General features: G+C 34.4%; 1 long non-coding RNA gene across 1 annotated transcript in view; it reads right to left on the bottom strand.

Annotated features, from left to right (window-relative positions):
• The window catches only part of LOC114093157 (uncharacterized), a 56,394-nt gene extending 41,104 nt beyond the window's left edge, over positions 1-15,290 (bottom strand). Inside the window, exon 1 of the long non-coding RNA XR_003582863.3 lies at positions 14,917-15,290. This is a non-coding gene — a long non-coding RNA (uncharacterized lncRNA). The remainder of the gene's footprint in view (positions 1-14,916) is intronic.
• Positions 15,291-16,577: the final 1,287 nt, after the last annotated feature.

Below are 16,577 nucleotides of genomic sequence, written 5' to 3' on the forward strand. Positions count from 1 at the left end.
TACCTCTCTTATTGTTTCTTTTGCTGAGAAAAAAACTTTTTAGTTTGAGTAATTCCCATTTGTTGATTCTTGTTTTTAACTCTTGTGCTATGGGTGTCCTATTAAGGAATTTGGAGCCCGACCCCACAATATGTAGATCGGAGCCAACTTTCTCTTCTATCAGACGCAGAGTCTCTGATTTGATATCAAGCTCCTTGATCCATTTTGAGTTAACTTTTGTGCATGGTGAGAGAAAGGGATTCAGTTTCATTTTGTTGGATATGGATTTCCAGTTTTCCCAGCACCATTTGTTGAAGATGCTATCCTTCCTCTATTGCATGCTTTTAGCCCCTTTATCAAATATAAGATAGTTGTAATTTTGTGGATTGGTCTGTTTTTTCTTTTTTTTTTTTTTTTTTTTTGCTGTTGAGTTTTTTAAGAATTTTTTATTACTGTTGATGAATTTTATTTTATTTATTTGTATGTGGTGCTGAGATTCGAACCCAATGCCTTACTTATGCCAGGCATGTGCTCTAACACTGAGCCCCAATTCCAGCCCCTTGTTGAGTTTTTTGAGTTTTTATATATCCTGAAGATTAATGCACTATCTGAGGTGCATGTGGTAAAGATTTTCTCCCATTCTGTAGGCTCTCTCTTCACATTATTGATTGTTTCCTTTGTTGCGAAGAAGCTTTTTAGTTTGAATCCATTGCATTTATTGATTCTTGATTTTACTTCTTGTGCTTTAGGAGTCTTGTTAAGAAAGTCAGTTCCTAACCAGCATGGTGAATATTTGGGCCTATTTTTTCTTCTATTAGGTGCAAGGTTTCTATTCTAGAGCCTAAGTCTTTGATCTACTTTGAATTGAGTTTCATGGAGGGTGAGAGATGGGGGTTTAATTTCATTTTTTTTAACATATGGATTTCCAGTTTTCCCAGCACCAGTTGGTGAAGACGCTATCTTTTTTCCTGAATGTTTTTTGGAACTATTGTCTAGTATGAAATAACTGTATTTATATGGGGTTGTCTCTGTGTCTTCTATTCTGTACCATTGGTCTGCATGTAAGTTTTGGTGCCAATACCATTCCATTTTTGTTCCATTTTAGTTTAAGGTCTAGTATTGTGATGTCTCTTGCTTTACTTTTCTTGCTAAGGATTGCTTTGGCTATTCTGGGTTTATTTATTATAAAAGCATGGAATATAATAGACTCTAATTCAGTTCCTTAAAACTCTTCTTTCTCTATCCTCCTCTCTCTCCAATTCCCTTCCTTCTAATCTACTTTTCTGCTATTTACTTATAGTTTTTTTTAATTAGAGTCTTGTGGATATACACAATGGTGAGATTCACTGTGGTATATTCATACATATACATAGGAAATTTAGGTCAAATTCATCCCACTGTTCTTCCCTTATCCTGCTCCACCTCCTTCCCTCTAAAGCTCCTTCATCTACTCCAGTGTTATTTTTTCTATTTTGACAGAATAACTGTAAAGAAATCCAAAGGAGACAGAAGCAAGGTGCAGAGGCAGAATGGCAGAATGGTAGAATCACTCTTTGTCCAAGCTGCCAGCTTTATTTATATCAATAGGTTACATTAGATCAGTGGCATCAGTAGTACATTATTATTCATTGTGTCATTAGGCCGGTTATAGAGTTAGGAACATTATGCTGCACTTTCCTCAGTTACATACTATAGTTGCAATGTGCAATGTTAGGAGCTTTGTGTAGCTGTCAAGAAAGTCCATTGTTTAAAGTTACTGTTATGTGAATAGGTTCAGGCACAGCAGAGCTTGGTGAAACATTGTGGTTGTCTAACAAGAGAGTTTCTTTATTCCTAGGAGCTGTGTGCCTGAGATCAAGGTTAAGGCTTATAAGACTCTAGCACATAGCCTCCTCATGCAGAGCATTGCTATAGCAGCTAGGCATCCTGTGTTCCTAGCTGCCAGGAATTCTTTGCCTTTGCACAGAAACTTTTCCAGCCACTAAGCATGCCACAGTCATTAAGTCATCAGAGACATCAAGACCAAACACAGAACCCTTACAGAATACACCCCATTTTATTTTTCCTTATTTTGTACTAACTTCTGCATATCAGAAAAAGCTTTCAAACTTTGACATTTTGAGTCTGGCTTATTTCCCTTAGAATGATAATCTCCAGTTCTAGGTGTTTACTGGAAAGTTCCATAATTTCATTCTTCTTTATGGCTGAGTAATAATCAAATTATATATATATCACATTTATTTTATCCATTCATCTATTGAAGGAAACCTAGGTTCATTCCATAGCCTGGCTATTGTGAATTTAGCTGCTATAAATATTAATGTGGTTGCATTATATATTATGCTAATTTTAAATCTTTTGCATATATACTGAGGAGCAGGATAGCTGGGTCATATGATGGCTCCATTCCTAGTTTTTGAGGAATCACCATATTGCTTTCCAGAGTGGTTGCATTAATTTACAGTCCACCAATAATGCGTGAGTGTGCCTTTTTCTGCAATTCCACACCAGAATTTAGCATTATCTCTAGGCTTAATAATTGCCATTCTGACTGGAGTGAGATGAAATCTCAATGTATTATTGATTTGCATTTCCCTGATTGCTAGAGATATTGAATATTTTTTCATATCTGTTGGCTATATGTATTTCTTCTTCTGAAAAGTATCTGCTTAGTTCTTTTGCCAATTAATTAATTGGGTTATATTTTGGTGTCAAGTTTTTTGAGTTCTTAATAAGTTTTGGATATTAAATTCCTGAGTAGCAGGTGGCACAGATCTCCCATTCTATAGGCCCTGTCTTCATGTTCATGCTTCTATTGCTGTTCAGAAGCTTTTATTTGATGCCATCCTATTTATTGATTTTTTTCCTTGCACTTTAAGAGTCTTGTTAAGGAAGTTAATGCCTGTGCCAATATGTTGAAGAGTTGAGCCTACATTTTCTTCTAGCAGTTGCAGAGTTTCTGGTCCAATTCCTAGGTCTATGATCCACTTTGAGTTCACTTTTGTGAAGTATGAAAAAAAGGGTCAAGTTTCATTCTTCTGCATATGGATATTCAACTTTCCCAGTACGGTTTGTTGAAGACACTGTATTTTCTCCAATGTAGGTCTTTGGCACCTTTGTTTAGTATTAGATAACTGTATTTACAATGGCTTGTCTCTTTATTTATCCTCTATTCTATTCTATCCTATTGGTCTTCATGTCTGTTTTATTGCCAGTACCATGGTGTTTTTGTTACTAAAGCTCTGTAGTATAATTTGAGGTTCAGTATTGTGATGCCTCCAGCATTACTCTTTTTGTTCAGGAATGCTTTGGCTATTCTGGGTCTCTTATTTTTCCAAATGAATATTAGAATTACTTTTTCTATCTCTGTGACAAAATGTCATTGGTATTTTGACAGGAATTTCATTGAATCTGTACAACACTTTCGGTAGTGTGGCCATTTTGATAATATTAATTCTACCTATCCAAGAACATGGGAGGTCTTTCCATCTTCTACAGTCTACTTCAATTTCCTTCTTCAGCATTCTGTAGTTTTTGTTGTAGAGGTTCTTCACCGCCTTCATTAGATTAATTCCCAATTATTTTAATTTTTGAGGTTATTGTGAATGGGATATTTTTTTCTAATTTCTTTTTCAGGAGATTTATTATTGGAGTATAGGAAAGCAATTGATTGATGTATGTTGATCTTGCATGCTGCTACTTTAATAGATTTGTTTTGTGTCTTCTCTTTCCTTTGGTTAATTTAGATAAGGGTTTATCACTATTGATTATTTCAAAAAACCAACTCTGTTTCATTTATCCTTTGAATTAAAAAAATTCAATTTCATGGATTTTGGCTCTGATGTTAATAATTTCCTGCTTTTATTGATTTTGATGTTAGTTTGTTCTTCTTTTTCTAGGATTTTGAGGTAAATTGTTTATTTGCTATCTTTCTATTTGTTTAATACATGAATTCAGGGGTATAAACTTTCCTTATAGATTTGCCTTCATACTCTAGAAGTCTTCTATGTAGTCTTCATAGCTCTAGAAGTCTTCTAGTGTAGGTTTTGGGGTCTTCTGAATATAGGATAATGTCATCAGCAAATAGAGATCATTTGAATCCTTCTTTTCCTGTTTATATCCTCTTAATTCCCTTCTCTTGCATAATTGTTATGGCTACATTTTCAAGGACTATGTTGAATAGAAGTGGTGAGTGGGCATTCTTGACTTGTTCTTGTTCATAGAGGAAATGCTTTCAACTTTTCTCTGTTTAGTATGATTTTAGCTTTGGCTTTGTCATATATCACCTTTACAATGTTGAGGTAGGTAAGTTCCTTCTATCACTGGTTCCTTGGTGTTGCATCTTTGAAGATAATCATGTGATTATTGTTCTTAATTCTATTTATGTGTTGAATTACATTTATCAATTTCGTTGAGACAACCTTTCATTCCTCGGATGAAACCCACTTGATCATGGTGCACTACCTTTTTTATGTGTTTTGTATGTGGTTTGCCCATATTTTATTAAGAATTTTTTGCATCTATGTTCATCAAGAATATTGGATTGGCCTGCAGTTTTGTTTCCAATACCTTTGGTATTGGTATCAGGGTGACATTAACTTCATAGAATGAATTTGGAAGTGTTGCCTTCTTTTCTATTTCATGCAATATTTTAAGGAGGGTTGGTATTACTTATTTAAAGGTCTGATAGAACTCAGCTAAGAATTTGCCCAATCCTGGACTTGTGTTTTTGGAAGACTTTTGATAACTGTTTAATTTAATTACTTGATATTGATATGTTTAAGTTTTCTATAGTCATGACTCAATTTGTCAATATCTTCAATAATTATTAGTGTACTGAAGTACAAATTTTAAAAATAGTTTATAATGATTCTCTGGATTTCACAAGTGTCAGTGGTGATATTTCCTTTTTTCATCTCTAATTTTATTTATTTGTGTCTTCTCTTTCCTTTGGTTAATTTGAATAAGGGTTTATCACTCTTGATTCTTTCAAAAAACCAACTCTGTTTCATTTATCCTTTGTATTTTTTTTTTTAATTTTCAATTTCATGGGTTTTGCCTCTGATTTTAATATTTTCCTGCCTTTATTGATTTTGGTGTTAGTTTGTTCTTCCTTTTCTAGGGCTTTGAGGTAGATTATTTATTTGATATCTTTCTATGTGTTTAATATATGAACTCAGTGGTATAATCTTTCCTCATAGAATTGCCTTAATACTGTACCAGAGATTTTGATATATTGTATCACTATTCTCATTTATTTCTAAGAGTTTTAAAAAATTTCTCCCCTGATTTCTTCTGCTGTCTATTCATCATTTAAAATTGTATCATTTAATTTCCTAGTGTTAGAGTGATTTCTGTGTTTTATCTTGTCATTGTTTCCAATTTATTTCATTATTATCTGAAAGGATGCAAGGATTATTTCTATTTTGTTATATTTGCTAATATTTGCTTTGTGACTTACAATAAAACTTAGAGAATTTACTATGTGCTGCTGAGAAAAAAGTGATTTCAGTTGTTGGTGAATAATATATTCTATATATGTCTGTAGGGTTCATGTGATTATTTGTATCTTTTAATTCTGAAAAACTTTGTATGAACCCTGCTACAAAAGTACACAATTTTACAGTACTCCCAAGTGTATCTCTTCTATACTGAGAGATAGGAAGCTGGGAGTACTACTTTGGCTCCTAGCCACAGTTGCTGGCAGTTAGGTAAGGATTACAAAGACATTGGATTTAACAATACCAGCCAAGGATTACAGAGCTCAAAAATAAATATAAAGAATGAAAATTCATCCTTGCCAACAGTTTTGACTATCTCAGTAAGAATAAACTATTTAACATAAGATTTTTTTATTTTATTCCCAGCATTTCCCCCATTTTATTTCTTTTTATTTTTAAAGTTTCATATTATTTGATTTTATTGTGTTTTACTTTTTTCAATTTTGTGGGATTTTGTGTATGAATGTGTGTGTTCTCCCCACACAGATAGGGATATATATATACAGGATAAAATTATATATGAGTTTAGTGGTTTTTATGGTTTTTTTGTACCTTGATTTTTGTTCAACTTATTGCCCCTTCTCACTCTCTTCCCTTGTTAAGAGCCAAATTGTCTTGTTCTTGTTTCCTCTCTTTTATTATTTTTATCATTTTAGTTATTTTCTCTCACCCTCATAGTAGTCATCTTCAACCTATTTCATGCCTCTCCTCTGTTCACTTTTAAAATATTTCAAACTTTTTATTGCCTTCCTACCCTATTTTCTCTTCAATCAAGAAACTGTAATCCCATTAGCTTATAGAATTATATATTTTATGTAATTCCTAGCTTACTCATGCTGTTATGATTATTAAGAAACTGAAATACATAGTAGTCATCTGCAATTTAACGCCTTATCTATTTCAGAGTTGTTTATCGTTGATGGTGATGTTAAATGCTGACCTAACCATTCTTATAAAGGCAGTAATTAATGTTATATTTGTCAATGTAGATGCTGGACATTTCTCTTAAGGCTGTAAGTCTGTTGCTAACATTAGTGCTATTTATGACTCCCCCCCTTCCTGTACGTGGAGCTGGAAAGTAATTGGGACAATTCAAGTTTACAAAGTACAGATCCTGTTGCCATGCAATATTCACAACTCAGCCCAGTAACAGAAAATATCACCCCATACAGGATGTGGCCCAACCAATCCTCAATAATACTTCAACACAGAACAGGGGAGACAAAACAGCAAACCAATAATCAGATTCCACGGAGAAACAGTCAGTGTGGAACCTCAAGTACCACTCCTGGACATCTACTCATATATGAAAAAAAAAAAAAAAAGAAGAAGTCCAACAACAACAACAAAACTACACACAAAAAGACACACGTAAAATAGAAATGAGAATGCATCACACCTGATGTGCAAGTCCAAGATCTCTGAATACATGAGGAAACAGGCAAACAAGTCTCTCTACAAAATGTATAGTCCCTGAACCAAAGATCCCACAGATGTGGAAGTGGTCCAGAAAGGACTCTAAAAACATCATTAAAATATTCATTGAATAAAAACAAGATCTAAAGAATAAAATAAGAAAACAAATACAGGAGATAAAAGACCATTTTAATTAAAAAAAACAGAGATATTGAAAAGAAAGCAATCAGAACACATAGAAGTGAAGATACAATAAATCAATTTAAAAATTAATTTGAAAGCATCACCAAAAGATAAGATTGCATAGAAAATAAAACTTTGGGTCTTGAAGACAGAACTTCAGGCCTTGTAGACAGGGTATACAATAACTTTAGGACAGCATCAAAAAAAAATACCTAAGAGACACTGGGATAGAAGAAAACATGAAGGTACACGTTAAAATTATTAAGAACATCTTCAGTGAGATACTAAGAGAAAATTTTCTCCATATTAGATATGAAATAGGCATCAATAGACAGGATTTACATGAGACCACAAATAGACAAAAATCAAGACAGAACCTCTCAAATACACATCAAAATGCCTAACAGAAAATAAAGAAAACATATTAAAAGCAAGAGAAAAATGTCCAGTCACATTTAGATATAAACCAGTAAGGCTCACTTTTGACTTTGCAACACAGACCCTAAAATCAAGGAGGGCCTGAAATGAGATATTTCAAGCTCTAAAAGATAAAATGGCGAGCTAAAATTGCTATATCCAGAAAAACTATCTTTCAGAATGAGTAAGAAACAAAAACATTTCATGACAAGAGTAAACTAAGAGAATTCATGGGTACTAAGCCAGCAGTACAAAGAACATTCCAAGATATATTTCACATAGAAGTACTTAAAAACAATCCCAAAGCTTCCAAAAAGATGAAGATTACTAGAATACCAAGGAATTAATTGAAAATCAAAACAGAATTAAACATAGGAAACAAATCAAAAGGACAGTAAATAACAAACACCTGTCCTTAATAATTCTGAATGGAAATGGTCTCAATTCCCCAAGTAAAAGACATAGATTAGCAGAAAGGATTAAAAAACAGGATCCAATTATATGTTGTTGTCAGGAGACTCACCTCATAGGTAAAAATACCCAAAGGTGTATATAAAAGGGTGCAAAAAATTATTCCATGTATATGGAGTCTGAAAATGAGCAGGAGTAACTATTCTCAGTCAGACAAAGCAAATTTAAAGCAAAAGAAACAATTAGAAGAGATAAAGAAGGTCACTATCTACAGGTAAAGGTAATAATCCAATAAGAAGATATAACAAGAACAAATATATATTCCTCAAATGTCAGTGTACCTAAAAATAAAAAAAAATACTTCTTGAACTGAAATTCCAGATAGCCTCCAATGCAATAATACGGGGTAATTTCATCAAACCTTATTACCAATGGGTAGGTCATTTAATAATTAAAATTGATAAATATATTTCCATACTAAATAAGACCATAAATCAAATGGACCTAATAGACATCTACAGAATACTTTACCTCCAAACAGCTGAATTTACTTTCTTCTCAGCAGCTCATGAGACCTTTACCAAAATAACTCATATTCTCAGTCACAGTGCAAATCATGGTCAATCCGAAAAAAAAAAAAATATATATATATATATAATTCTATGCATTCTATTAGACCATAATGAATGAAACTAGAAATCAACAGCAAGAAAATATAAAAAAAATATAAATACATGAAGATTGACTAATAATCTTTTAAATTAAGATTTGACTATAGAAGAAATGAGAAGAAATAGAGAAATGGTTAAACAAAAAAGAGAGCAGAGAGGCAAAATATCAATATTTCTTCGACAGTATGAAAATAGTTCTAACAGGAAATTTTATAGCATTTAGTGCCTACATTCAAAAAATACAGAGATCCCAAATAAATAAGCTTATGCTCTACCTCAAGACCTTAGAAAAGAGACAAGAAACTAATGTCAAATCAGTAGAAGCCAGACCATGAGTTATCAGAGCCAAAATATTTAAACTGGAAAAAAACACCACACACAAGATCAATGCAACAAAGAGCTGATTCTTTGAAATGATAAGTAAGATTAATTAGCTCTTATCTATTCAAAAGAAAGAGAAGGCCAAATAAAATTAGAGAAAGAAAATATCACCAGACACTTCTGAAATTCAGAGAACAATTAGAATATATTTTGAAAATTTATTCAAAGAACTGAAAATTATATAAGATATTAATAAATTTCTAGACACATTGACCTGCTCAAACTGAACCAGAAAAGTATAGAAAATTTACACAGAAAATATTAAGTAATTAAACTGAAAAAGTAATAGAAAGCCTTCCAACAAATAAAAGCTCAGGAACAGATGGATTTCCAGCTGAGTTCTATCAGACCTTTAAATAAGAACTAATGCTAGTTTTTTCTCAAATTATTCCATGAAAGTGAAAGGAAGGGAACACTCCTAAATGCATTTTATGAACTCACTATAACCCTGATACCAAAACCAAAGACAGACACATCAAGGAAAGAAAACAACAAAGAATGGACCAATATCCTTAATAAACATAAAATGCAAACATCCTTAACAAAATATTATCAAACCACACCTAAAAACACATCAAGAAGATAATAAATACACCATGATCAAGGGAGTTTCATCCCAGGGATAAAAGATTGTTTCAACATACACAAATCAATAAATGTAATCTACCACATAAATAGAATTAAGTACAAGAATCACATGACCATCTCAAAAAATACAGAAAATGATTTTGATAAAATCCAGCACCCTTTCATATTAAAAATTTTGGAGAAACTATGGATAGTAGGAACTTACCTGAATATTACAAAGGTTATATATGACAAACACAAAGCCAGCATTATACTGAAATGAGCATTTCCTCTAAAATCAGGTTATTCCAAGTGCCGCAGTCCGGCTGCAGCAAAATAACTGGGGGGTGACGAGCAACTTGTGTACATTGATACAGCAGGAGTGGGAGCCACTTATTGTAGGACAGGAGGGGTATATATATGTTACACACAGCTTATCTTAATTAGCATAAACTAGATACAGCAGTCAACCAATAAGGAATCTCCACACTTAATGGTTCCCTGGCGTTACTTCACAAACCACTCCCTCTGGCAAAATGCCAGGCGCCATCTTGACTTGTTTACAGACCCTAACATCCAAGGATGGTTAAATCAGGTTAAATCAAGGATGTCCATGCTCACCACTTGTATTCAATATAGTTCTTGAAACTCTTCCAGAGAAATCAGGCAAAAAAATAAAATTAAAGTGCTACAAATACTAGGTAAGGCAAAATATCATGGAAAGAGTGTGGTGAAGGAAAGCAACTGAAGACTTTGTGCACCAGGAAGCAGAGAGAACTCTGTTCACAAGGGACAAAATATATTTCCCCAAAGGCATACACACCCCCTGTTATCTACTTCCTCCAGGACACATTACCTGCCTACAGTTACCTCCCAGTTAATCTGTAAGTGGATAAATCTACTAATTAAGTTATAATTTTCATAATCTATTCATGTTACCAAAGAATGTTCTTGCATTCTCTCACAAAAGACACACCACATATCCAAATCATGACATTATCTAATTATAATTAGTTTAAATTTGAATTGCTACATTGGCTAGTAACTATTGTATTGGATAGTACAACTCTAGGTCTTAAAAAAATAATCATTCTTTCACCCAAGAATATTGTCCTGACATCCTTTCCATCCACTATTCCTACACATCTGTCTTACCTAACTCATGTTATCTTTCTATATTTCAATGGTACATAACATAGCTCAGTTATCAGTTGGCAAAGGATAATCATCCCCCCAAAACCATTAGTTACATTATTTGGGATTCTTCCAGTTGTATTTGAAAGAAATCTTTCTAAAACTGATTTTAAAAATAAAATTATTTCACAAAACTAAGAAGTTTCGTGATAGGGTTAGTTTCTGGTGAGGTTTTATCTAGCACCTCAATATTGTCAAGAAGGACCTGATTTATTTCCCTTTCTCCACCCTACTTTCTATTATATTTGTTTCAAAGTAAAGCTGGCTATGCAATACTTCCAAGTTTCAATTTTCACACCTAAAAAGAAAAAAGCATCTCTGTCCCAGTGTCTGCATTGTATTCTCAAGATTTATTCAATTTGACCAGCTTGAATCACATAACCACCCTTGAATTAATCTTTGCTGATAGGAGATAGAATGTGTTGCCTGATCAATCCCTAAACTTAAGGAATCAACTTCCCAGAAAATACATCACATAGAACTTTTATTGATTATGGTTCTCCAAAGGAATAAAACCAATTATAAGAGGGATTTATTAGATTGGCCTACACAATTACAGGCTGAATAGTCCTATAATATTCACCTGAGGCCCCTATAAGACAAAAGGGAAGGAAGAGTTTTTCAGTATCACTTTGGTTGCAAATGTCATAAACTCCATTCACGCTGACCTAAGCAAAAAAAAAAAAAAAAAAAAAAAAAAATATATATATATATATATATATATAAATTTATTGATCCAGGGATTCATGTATCTCAAAAGATAAACATAATCTGGATTCAAGAGCTGCATTAGCTCCAATTACATCTTTAGAACATGGTCTTTCTCTACTCAAAATTCAGTTTCATCTTCAGTCACCCTAAGCTCCAACCCCAACAACTGTATGCTAATATCATACATTCATTCACAATATAGCGTAGCGGTCAAAAGCACAAACAATGGAGTCTTACTGCCAGCATTTGAATCCTGGTTCTGTCATTCATTGTGTCATCTCTTGACAGTTACTTGATTCTCTGTATCTATAAAATGGGGACAATACTACTACCTACCTCACAGAGTTATTGTGAAGGTAAAATAAATTAATCCACATCAAGAATTTATGTAAGGAAAAATAATAAAGGAGACATAGAGACAAGGTGCAGAGGCAGGAAGAAAAAATGGCTGCTTTTCTAAGTGGCCACGTTTATTTATATCAACAGGTTATATCAGATCATTAGTACCATAACTACATTATTGTTTAGAGTACCAGTAAGGTTGCTTATTCTGCAGTTATATTCTGCAGTATAATATGCAATGTCAGGAGCTTTGTGCAGCTCTTAAGAAAGTCCATTGTCTCAAGTTACTGTGAAGGGGGCAGATCCCGGATTGCCAGAGCTTGGTGAAACATTGTAGTTATCTAGCAAGCAAGTTCCTTTATTCCCAGGAGTTATGTGCCTAAAATCAAGGTCGAGGCTGATAAGACTCACAGAGCTTCCTCTTGAAGGACATTGACACAGGGGTCAGGCATCCCGTGTCTTTACATGGAAGTTTCCCAGCAGCCAGTCATTCTACATCTTTGCACAGAAACTTCCTAGCAGCCAGGCATTCTGTGCCTTTGCACAGAAACTTCCTAGACACCAAGCATGCCAGAATCATAAAGTTTATCAGAGACCCCATCCCAAACACAGAACCCCTACAAATTTAGGAGAATGATAAATGCTCATCAAATGCTTGGTGTAACTATCTTCATCCTTATATCTAGTAATTCCAGTGGGGGAAAAACATACTGTTATAAGGAGTTGCAGAAAAAGTCCCAAGTTTGGCTTAGTTTGGGTCACTTTTCCATCTCTGAATACTTGCTGTGGGTAGAAGAATAAAATCCCATTGGCCTGAACTGTATTAAATACCAAACCATTTGATTCAGGGGGAGGAGGCTCATCAGCCTACCTGACCCACATGGACTGAAGGTGGAAAGACAGTCTCCTGAAAGGAAAATTGGGGAGGTTGATGCCAAAAGGAAGGAAAAAGATTCTGCAAAGGTAAAAACACAAGTACTCATAACAAAGATGCCCAGACTAAGATCATTCTTGGACCAGAGAGGGCAGATCTATAAGAATAAAGATCTTTTCAAGTAACTCCTTATCTCCTCTCCCCATTACAAAGCAATAATATGGAGATGGTGGTGGTGATGATGATGATAACAATGACAAGAATGACAATGATGACACAGAATATATTAGATGAAATTTCAATTGTGCTGAGAAGTAGCAACGGATGGTTGGGAGATTTCAAACTAGCAATGTGCAAATGTCCTGATAAATATCATGTGATTTTTTTCAGATTCCCTGGATAATAGCTCATTTGACAAAAAATAACTTGGTGGCAATAATCTCTCTCAGGCATGAGTGATTGAGAATTTTTTTAGAGCATCTAAAAATGAAGAGTGTAAGCAGATTCAGAAAAATACAAGAACCTGAAAAATATCCTGTATATTTTTCACTATCCACAAATGAACATGTAGGAACTCTTCTGTTGGCACAAAACATTAGTTTCACCCTGAAGGTAAGATTTTATTTTTAAAATAGTCTAGTATTCTTGCTACTGTTTTTCATAAGTATACAATATTCACTTCTGTCAAGTGCTTCTTTATTTTCACAATTGGTCTAAAGAACCAGAGAACTCCAACCCTGACACAAGCCTTCCTCTCAGACTCATTCTGCCCTTCATCAATGCAGCTTACATTGAATCCTAGAAAACCTGCTGCCTGTTGAAATGTTTCTGCCACTTTTCCTTTTCTATGCCTATGCTCAAGCTGCCCCCTATACCTGAAATTCCCTCTCCTTTGATTTTTCTTAGTATTTATTCTGTACATCCTTGTAATCACAGTCATATCCCATATCCTCCCAAATTTTCACAAATTACCCCATTCCAGATGAAGTTCTTTTACCTTTGTCTTCCCATTGAACTTCTTTATCTATTATTATAGCAGATTCCATATTCTATCTCAGGAGACTTATTCTTTGATAGTTTTGTATCTTTGACTAATTTATAAGGGCCTTGCTCTAATGAAAGGACAGAGTCTCACTCTTTATCCATCCCTCCTTCACACATAGCCTGAAAGATCTGCATCATGGTAGTTACTTGTAAATATTTGTTGATTGCTCCACTCATTCTACAAGTATTTATTGAGTAGCTATTATAAGCCAGGCACTATGCTTATGGAGATGCAGAAGGTATTATAATTGTTAAATAGCCACATACTCATGTTCCTTACAGGATTATTGAAAAGAGAAAACAACAACCAAAAAAAAAATGTAAGGTAGTGATCAGTGCTATTAAAAAGTTACAATGGAAATTACACAGCCATAAAGAATAATGAAATGATAGCATTTGCCAGTAAATGGATGGAACTGGAAACTATCATTCTAAGTGAAATAAGCCAGTCCCCAAAAACCAAAGGCCAATGTTCTCTCTGATATGTGGATTAGAAGGGGGAATTAGAAGTTCATTGGATTATTCAAAGGGGAATGATGGGAAAAAAGGGAGATGGGAATAGGAAAGAGAGAAGAATGAATCTAACATAACTTTCCTATGTACACATGTGAATACACAACCAGTGAAACTTCACATCATGTACAAACATAAGAATGGGATACTAATTAAATTACATAAAAAGTAAGGCAAGATAAGAAAGATAAAATGAGAAGGTAGTATTGGGTTAGAGAATCAGAGAAAGTCTCTCAGAAAATGGGACATTTCAGTAGAAATCTACTTTAAGTAAGACAATTAGACACAAGGAAATCTGGAGAGTGTTCAAATTGTGGAGAGAGAAGGTGCAAAGATCCTGAGATAGGGGAATGTGGGGAGATCAGTGAAGTTGAAGCAGAGTGAGTGAGGAAAATAATGTCATGATAAAAAGTCAAAGAAGTATGGGGGAGCCACATCACTTACAGTCAGTTGAATTTAGTTAAGAAAAAAACATTCAAGAAAGATGAGGATGGAAATTGATGGAATAGAAGCAGCATTTGCTTTTGAGGATTTCAGATCACTTGACAACAATGAGTGAGTTTCTTTGTCCCAGTTTCCAAGAATCAAATGATTTATATGTAAAAATATCTTAAAATTTAAAAATTTTAAAACCCTTAGAAAAAAAAGCAGGGTTTGTGGAAAAAAAACAAACAAACCTGGGTCTCTGGCTAAATTAGACTTCTTTGCTCACCTCAGGCACAGGGGCTTCACCTTCACCTTCTAGGCTTAGTTCTTTTATTTGTTCACAGATCTTCATGAACCCACCCAATTTCACAGGTTCTTCCTCTCTTCCTCTCTTTCTCTTCTTCTCTCTCTCCTTCTTCCTCTGTCTTGCTCTCGCTCTCACTCTCTTTCTGGTTGAACCAAGGGTTTTGATTCTACTGGGCACACCCACAATTCAACCCTGAAAAGGAATCTTGAAACTTGAGGCAGAAAGCCACAGAGTCCTCTGTTTTCTTAACTGATTCAGAGACTCAGGGGAGAATTCTGAAGTTCAGATATTATTTGGCCTTCTCTTTATTGAAACAGTTAAACTGTGGGACATTTTCTTTGTCTTTTTAAAGAACAGCTGTTCCCTCCTCAAACTGGTTTCAATACCTGAAGACAAATGCTTAAAAACTTTCTTTCTTCTTGGGCAAGCCCAGAAATGAAATGTAACTCTGTTTTGTGTAGTGTATTTGGGTAAAATAGATGAAATGGGGTTGATTTTTGCGTAGTGCTGCAGAGTTGCTTGGGAGGAAGTAGTGAAGAAGCAAGGGAGGAAAGACCCAGACCGCAAGCTGCAATGTGGGTATTTTTTTGTTACAAGCACTTAGTACTAGAAATTGTTTAGTCACAGGAAATTGAACAATAGATCTTCATGATGGGTGGAACCCTATTAACCATTAGATTTCCCTTTTACAGATTCAGTTCCAGGAACTCATCTTGGGCAGAAAGAAAGAAAATTCTTAAATTCTACAACCATCCTAGACCTTAGAAGTGGCAATTGGGACTAAATTATTGCTTCTTGGCCCTTTGATTGGCTAAAACCCAGACGCAAGGTAGGAGCCTAGATAGTTGTAGATGACAAATTCATGAAAAATAGACCTAGACTCAAGATTTTTCCTGGTGTGGGATATAGTTATTTGAGAGAAATGTAAGACAGCTTATGGTAAAAATGCAAAGGTTGCAAACTGGTGATAACTATCCTTATAGTCTGAAGCAATGTATTGTTTAGCTAACAATTTTGTTTTAAGAAATTAACCCCGATGATTTTCACATAGGGTATTAACTCTTGAGTTCACACTACATCCTCTTAGGTTATCCTGCTGCCCAAGGAGTTATATGTGCAGTGTTTAAGGATACTGTGACTCTGATGTCAGAACTCTTGCTTGCTTGCTAGCTTGGATCTACCACTTACTAGCTCTCTTTTAGTTTCCTCAGTGGCATATGGGGAAGATGATAGTGCCAGGTCTTAAGGAGTTTGAAAATATAGAGGGCTAATGTAATAATCTCTTTATGGCTGCTATTATATTTTCCTGATGTTGGAAACCATTTACATTTTTAACCTCTGATGTTAAAGGGAGAAACTCTGAAATAGGTGACAAAAACATTCCATGATGAGAATACAATTTGACTTGGACCTTAAAAGAGGGGCAGAGAGACTGACCCAAGCAAAGTCACAGGTGCATGAACCCACAGGTTGTTTGCAGGGCACAGAGTGATTCTGAGGATTCAGACAGAAGTGCTTTCTGGGAAGATGGCAGGAATGGGTCTAAGAAATAAGCCAAAGATGGATTGAGAAGAACCTGCTATGATTAGTCCAGCTGTTTTAAAGAATCATTTGAAATCCATTGCCACTTGTACTATAAA

Source organism: Marmota flaviventris, chromosome X (assembly GCF_047511675.1).
Source record: "Marmota flaviventris isolate mMarFla1 chromosome X, mMarFla1.hap1, whole genome shotgun sequence".
Lineage (NCBI taxonomy): Eukaryota > Metazoa > Chordata > Mammalia > Rodentia > Sciuridae > Marmota > Marmota flaviventris.